Genomic DNA, 7,348 nt, shown 5'->3' with positions numbered 1-7,348 from the left:
AAGCACTCCTTGCTGATAAAGACTAAATAAAGCCTGCACTATTTTACTTTTTATCTCACAAAATCACTTACTTTTGTGTACCACTCCGTCTACAGGCCACAAGTGCCCTATCGGGACCATCCGACCGCCGTGTCATCCTCCGATGAGGATGCGGATAAGAGGGACATGGGATCAGCACACCGCCCTCCCGGTCGTTATGATGGTTTTCTGTGACCGAAGCCGCTACTATTCGGTCGAGTAGCTCCTTAATTGCCATCACGAGGCTGAGTGCACCCCGAAAAGTGGCAACAGCGCACGGCGGCCTGGATGGTCACCCATCCAAGTGCCGATCACGCCCGACAGCGCTTAACTTCGGTGATCTCATGGGAACCGGTGTATCCACTGCAGCAAGGCCGTTGCCACATACTTTCGAGTAGTTATTTAAACAGTATAAATAAACGAATTATCAAGGACCTAAACCTTACAGTCTGAAAAATTATATTATCTCTGTTCCAAATGCATTTTCACACAAAACTAAATTCCCGGGTTTAAACTTGCACGTAAAATTTGCAATCGATAGCTACAAAAATGGAGTCTGCGAAAATTGACATTCAGTGCTGGAATTTACATTTGCCTTTTCCACTACTCAGAACACATTTGATTTTTAACTAACAGTAAGTATTTAATTGGAGAAAAAGGTAGGTGCCAAACACCATAGTCCTGAATTTTTTACTTTGAATAATTACCTTGTTCGCTGTCGAAATTGTGATTATTGGCTACTGTAAAATAGAAGCCTTTTTCGTCTATTTCTTGATCTACAGCACTGACATCTTCCTCCATCCACCAACTACGAATTTCAGCAAACCTAGGATGGTTGAAGTTGACACACTCCTGCGAGCACATATTGCACTATATTGAAGAAAACAGATACATACTCCACGGAGTTCTGTCTCTAGTGCCTGTCATCAACATGTGTCAACAACAGAAGAGGCGATAATGCAACCGACAGTAAAACGTAGTAGGGCTGGTGGTTTAAGAAAGGTGGGGGAGGTAGAGAATTTATCTTGGACAGTGAGTTCAAAAATTCTCTCGGCCTGAAAGACTACACTTCGTGAATTAAAGGTTAAATGAAACATAAACTGGTTAGGGTAAAAGCAGATGTCACGCTTGAGTTTCGTTAAAAGAATATAACAAAACGTAATTCATTCTCGAAAGATGTATCTTTCAATCCACTAGTTCGGTCGATTCATGAGTAATTACTTGTAAGTCTGGAAATCTTAGGAGGTACAAGACATAAACGAGATACACAGAAGGGCGCTGCATTGTTTCGTAGCTGTATAGGGCAAGGTGGTACAATTTCGATATAGGTACAGTTCGGATCAACATAAGGTTTCGCGCCATTTGTCAGTCTCGTAGTGTTCGCAGCACTTGCCTTTGGGTGGCGTTGTAGCGTAGCAGGTATCTACAGCTCCTCCTGTCTTTTCCAAGAATACACCACTTTGTGTTACGGAGATATAAATTTTTTCCTGTTAAGAGGTAAGTGAAGCTACTTAGTCTAACGCGGTCTTACAAATTTTCTAGTTTCCATGCGCTTGCAAATTCTATATTAGTGAGGTTAGAAACTTGTTTTCCGTTCGGGCGTGTTCCGAGGCAGCTACAGGGAAAGCCTCTGTGACATGTGCTGCCATCTCTTGGCACAATTCACTGCTATTTACTCGTGATTTCACTCACACCAATAGAACATTTTCGATCAGAAAAATGGTAAATTTCGATACCCTAGTACATTTTCGGTCAAAGCAGTTTTTTAGTTTAGTCCGTCATGATTACACACAATTATTGCAAATAAATTCTGTATATTTAAACATTTTCCTACGCGATTTTTTAAAGCCACCTCTTATTTTCTAGATGCCACAAAAACGAACAGAAAAGAAAATCTACAATAAATGGAAATGATTAGATGAGGCAATAAAGAGTGTAATGAGTGGACATTTGAGCGTTCGAGCTGCTTCAGAATTATATGACATTCCTTTCAGCACTTTACATGGTAAAGTGCAAATTAAAATAAAATTGCAAACTGGATTAACTCCACCTAGTCCTATAGAAAACAGAATTAGTCATCCAATGGTACTTAGCTCTGAAATGGAGGATGCTTTGGTCCAGAGAGCTTTATTTCTAGAACAGCGATGATTGGGTCTGTCGCCACTCCAGTTAAGAAAAGCTGCGTTTCGGTTAGCTGAGATAAATAATTTGAAACACCCATGGAACATAGGAAGCAAGGTTCCTGGAATCGATTGGTTTAGAGCATTTATTAAGAGACACTCTCACCTTAGCCTGAGAAAACCCGAGGGTCTTTCGCGAGCCATAGCTGAAGGCTTAAATATAGCAGAAGTAAGTAAATATTTTCAGAATTTAGAAGAAATCTTAAATGAATATGATTTGTTTGATAAACCGGAGTGTATTTATAATATGGATGAATCCGGCTTTCCTCTTAACAACAGACCCACAAAAATAGTAAGTCGTAAAGAAAAGCGAGAAGTTGTTTCACTAACAAACGTGGAAAGAGGACAAAATATGACTGTTGCTGCATGCATGAATGCAAGTGGCACGTATTTACCACCAGTGGTAATTTTTAAAGGAGTGAGGAAGCGCCATGAATTTCAAGATGGCTTACCTCGAGGTTCCATTACGGATATGAGTGAATCGGGATACATTAATGAAGAATTGCTCATGGTCTGGCTTCTACACTTCAAGAAATAGAAAACAATGGGTAGTCCTATTACACTTATTATTAGTGAGAACCATGGAAGCCATACCAGCTTAGATGCTGTAGAATATTGTCGGGAAAATGAGACAGAACTTTTGGGATTGCTTCTGCACAGTACACATGTACTGCAACCATTAGATAGAACTTTTCTCAGTTCCCTAAAAAAAAAAATGGTTCAAATGGCTCTGAGCACTATGGGACTCAACTGCTGAGGTCATTAGTCCCCTAGAACTTAGAACTAGTTAAACCTAACTAACCTAAGGACATCACAAACATCCATGCCCGAGGCAGGATTCGAACCTGCGACCGTAGCGAGTTCCCTAAAGGCTCAGTATCACAGAAATGAAACTGTGTGGATTCAGCTCAATCCCAATGAAAGCATTGCAAAACAACGATTCTGTACTATTTTCTGTTATGCCTGGAGCAAAACTGCGTCCGTTGCGTGCGCAGTCAAAGGGTTCAAATGTACAGGAATAATGCCCTATTGCAAAGGCATTGTTCCCGAGGAGATATCTGCACCTTCAACGTTATTCGAAGCTCCTGCTCCTTCAATCTCTACCAGTCAAGCTACTAACAGAATTATGGGAGAAGAAGCCTTATCTTCAAAAGATGTAACTGAAGAACACGGCGAAGCCGTAACGCCAGGGCCCAGTACCATTTCTCAGCACGATGCTGTCTAGGACATTTTGCCAAGTCCAGAGAAAAAAATTATCATCTCGGAAGAGGAAAACACAGACATAAGCTAGACTCACTTCAGGTGAAAACCTGGAAAACCTCCGCAGCAAGAGAAAACTTTTTCAACAGGGTACAAGGAAAGCAATGAACAAATGCAACAAGAACAACAAAGAGAAATGTACGTCTGTGAGTAATGATGAAAGAAGTGTACCAAGCTTCAAATCGCCAGCAAACAACGAGAATAATTGTGGATTTTGCTTATTGAATTATTATAGTGCCGAATCAGTAGCTAAAGGTGACTGGATTCGCTGCCAAAAATGCAATGTTTGGTACCACGAAGTATGCGTTGGTGCCCGAGGGAAAAAGTGCTTTTTATGTGGAAGATGCCAGTGATCAAATTTGTACCAGGAAGTGATCACAATTGTACCTAGTGTGGTACATTTTCGATCGATTTCTCTCAATTCTGTAACCTTTTTTTGTGTTTATACCAACATTTTTAATTGTGTAATATTTGTGTTACATATTCATTAAGAACGAGTGCCATAGTTAAAATTATTTCTTTTCTCAATATATTTCCAGTTGTTTTTGTTGTTGTGGTCTTCAGTCCTGAGACTGGTTTGATGCAGCTCTCCATGCTACTCTATCCTGTGCAAGCTTCTTCATCTCCCAGTACCTACTGCAACCTACATCCTTCTGAATCTGCTTAGTGTATTGATCTCTTGGTCTCCCTCTACGATTTTTACCCTCCACGCTGCCCTGCAATGCTAAATTTGTGATCCCTTGATGCCTCAAAACATGTCCTATCAACCGATCCCTTCTTCTAGTCAAGTTGTGCCACAAACTTCTCTTCTCCCCAATCCTATTCAATACCTCCTCATTAGTTACGTGATCTACCCACCTTATCTTCAGCATTCTTCTGTAGCACAGTTACAAAAACATTTGTCCGAAATGATCGCAATTGTACCACCTTACCCCATGCAGTAAGAACGAGAGCTTCACGGCGATCCTCAACGAACTCCAGCATAATGCTGGGTGCGCACGCTCCAACACAAGTAGATACACTACTTTCTCCTGGGTATATTTCTTAATAAACCATGACGGTAAAATACGATGAACTCGAGCTCACACGGACTCTTACCGACATTCATTCGTTCCACGCACCAACCGTGAGTGGAAGAGGAACGTGAAGAAATGAGTAGAACCAGAAGTATTTTTCGGCACACACCACAAGCTGGGTTGCAGAGTAAAGAAGTACCTGTACAAATGTGACTACAACGTTAAATCGACGACGCCACCACAAAAAAATTTATTTCTGAAGTGTATGAATTAAAATGCGCAGAACACCGTAAGTTCTACGTAGATGAGATAAGCAACATTCAGTACAGAGAAACTAAGAAATCATCATGTAAACAGTTACAGGTCATCATGTGTTTTTCTGTACCTTCCAAATAATAGGAGATTGTCAGTGCTTTTCAGGTCGACCCCAGGTCGTTCTGTGTAGATTTTGCAGGCCAACGTCATCATGGTTTTTGCTCTCATCTACGTTCGGGTGGGCTGTGAAAAGTGTTTCCCGTCTCTGTTACATACTACATAAGCAGAGAAAACGAGAAAACAGGTCAAAATACCGATACGGAGATAGATTTCAGCGTCCACCTGCATATTTAATCAACCAATTTAGACAAAGCACACACAGAATGGCATTAAAAATGGCCACATTGTCATCATATTGGAAATATCAGCACTGCATTCAGGACGTACAGCATGTCCTCGGGTATGCTGAAGAGAACTACAAGTTTCGCTCGGATTCATTTTTATGATAAATGAACTTCCCCGTTAAAACAATTAAATAAAATTTTTGGACCACTATCTACTTAGATCGTGTGGACTGGAACTGACTATATGTCCAGTGTGTCCTTGTTCTTGCTTACACTCAGTCGGAAGATCTAGTACGAAATGATTGTAAACAGTTGCAGCTGACGTAGAATAGAAAAAGGCGTCGTATTGGAGACTTATAAAGTATAGATCTCTGGATACAACGATATTCCGGCGACATACTTCGTAGTACCATTCCACACATACTGTAAAGTGTCGCGACACTCCGATTCGGAAATCCGATCTACACTCTGCTTAGAGGTGGCAGCCGTAAACGTAACACAGTGGCACAAATGAGCACACTAACTGGGTTAAACATTGAAGCATGCAAGAAAATTTTACACAATTCGTTGAAACGTGGTAGACAAACATATTGTTGAACCACGATGTGGCTGACCTTGATATTAATGAGTTGAACTTAAAACTGACTCGCTCTGCTAGCACTGAGTGAGTTAGACTGTCACTAACCTTAATTCAAGCAAACAACTGTGCGACTTTGGGGAGGAGCTGATTGACCAACTGTTTCAATTGGCAGCCCACGTGGTTTGGAGAGAGTATTGCCAAAAAATTGTTTTTAGGCAAGCTTTGCTAAGCTAACAGTTTCTGTCCATAAATTTTAGCTCAGTTCATAATATTTTTCAAACATTAAAAATACGCACAATTTTGTGCCGATGATGTATTATTTCAAGTGACTGAGATGTAGTGCACAGTCATGTGCACGTGGTCATCTTCACCAACGAACAAGAAAATGTATCTTATTTATTAAGAAAGTTTAAAGAAGAATATGAGCAGTAGGACTGACAATTAACTTTACAAACACTGAATACTTGGTTGTCGGAGATATAGGAGAAGATCTTGTTATGCATGACATGTTTTTGGTAAATTGTAGCCGATCATATAAATATTTAGGGGCAATCGTTTCGGATAAGGGTGGGAACAACGAGGAAATAAAGCACAGAGTAGAAAAGGGGAAAAGGGCAACCAAGCAAATTACACTCCATTATTTGGAATAAAAAGCCGTCAAAAAATTTGAAAAGGAGGATACATGAAACTATAGTAGAAAGAGTTTCTCTGTATGGAGCTGAACTGTCGGAAGTCTCCAGGGTTGGAGACGAAGTCGTGAAGCAACAAGAAGAGACAAAATAAGAAATGGGAGTTTCGAAAGATATTGTAGAAACAATTGAAACAAACATGATGTGGAGAGCTTAGAAGAAGGTCTGAGTAAAGATGGACCTATAAAATATCGCAATGGATACAACAACGATGGATAAAAAGAAGAAGATCAAGGCTACACTGGAACGATGCAGTGGAGGAGTGCAATGCAGGACAGGGCCCTACAAGAAGAGGACTGGCAGGATAGAAGGAGATGAAAACTTGGATCCGAGAACATAACAAAGGACAATTCGCTTAAAATTTGAACGTGTTGTGATTATTATGATATTCTTGCTGGTGTGACAATTACAGATGTATCATCATATCTTCTCGCTGTTAGCAGCAGTCACACGAAGGTGTTGCACACATAGCAATTAGTGACCGTTCACACTGCCAACAAAGAAAGGGAGATCGGACTTCGACGTTCCATGAATGACGATGTCATCAAACGGAACACGGACTCGGACTGGGGACAGGGAAAGACCGTGTCCTGTCAAGGGAATCATTCCAGAATTCGTCTCAAACGATTTAGGGAAATCACGGAAACCGTAAGTCTGAGTGTCCGATAGGTTTCTAACTGCCTTCCTCTCGCACCAAAAAGTTCGATCACTGACAAAGGGAGAATGTGGTTGGAGACTGGAATCAGTCGAGTACTCAGAACTCGCATAAAATATAGGAAAGGAAGTGGCGACTCACGCAGTTGCACAATTGTGAATAAATAGTATGTGATAACAGCGAACATGGAGGTCGTTCTTTGCTGCCATATTTTACAGGATTACCAACAGTAAAAGACGATGTACAAACAGAGGAAAAAGTGAGCAAATGCTTGATATTGACTGAAGGAGAAGAGAGCATTCTTGTAATATCAAGCGTACGTGGGGACGAACAGAAATGACTATGGCAGCG

At 40.8% G+C, this 7,348-nt stretch overlaps 1 pseudogene; it reads right to left on the bottom strand.

The window, feature by feature from the left end:
- Positions 1–282: 282 nt before the first annotated feature.
- Positions 283–400, bottom strand: LOC126263977 (5S ribosomal RNA; annotated as a pseudogene).
- Between the last annotated feature and the right edge of the window lie 6,948 nt (positions 401–7,348).

The sequence above is a fragment of the Schistocerca nitens genome, chromosome 6 (genome assembly GCF_023898315.1).
Source record: "Schistocerca nitens isolate TAMUIC-IGC-003100 chromosome 6, iqSchNite1.1, whole genome shotgun sequence".
Lineage (NCBI taxonomy): Eukaryota > Metazoa > Arthropoda > Insecta > Orthoptera > Acrididae > Schistocerca > Schistocerca nitens.
Note: the sequence above shows the minus strand (reverse complement) of the source record. Positions and strands in the feature narration are given on the sequence as shown.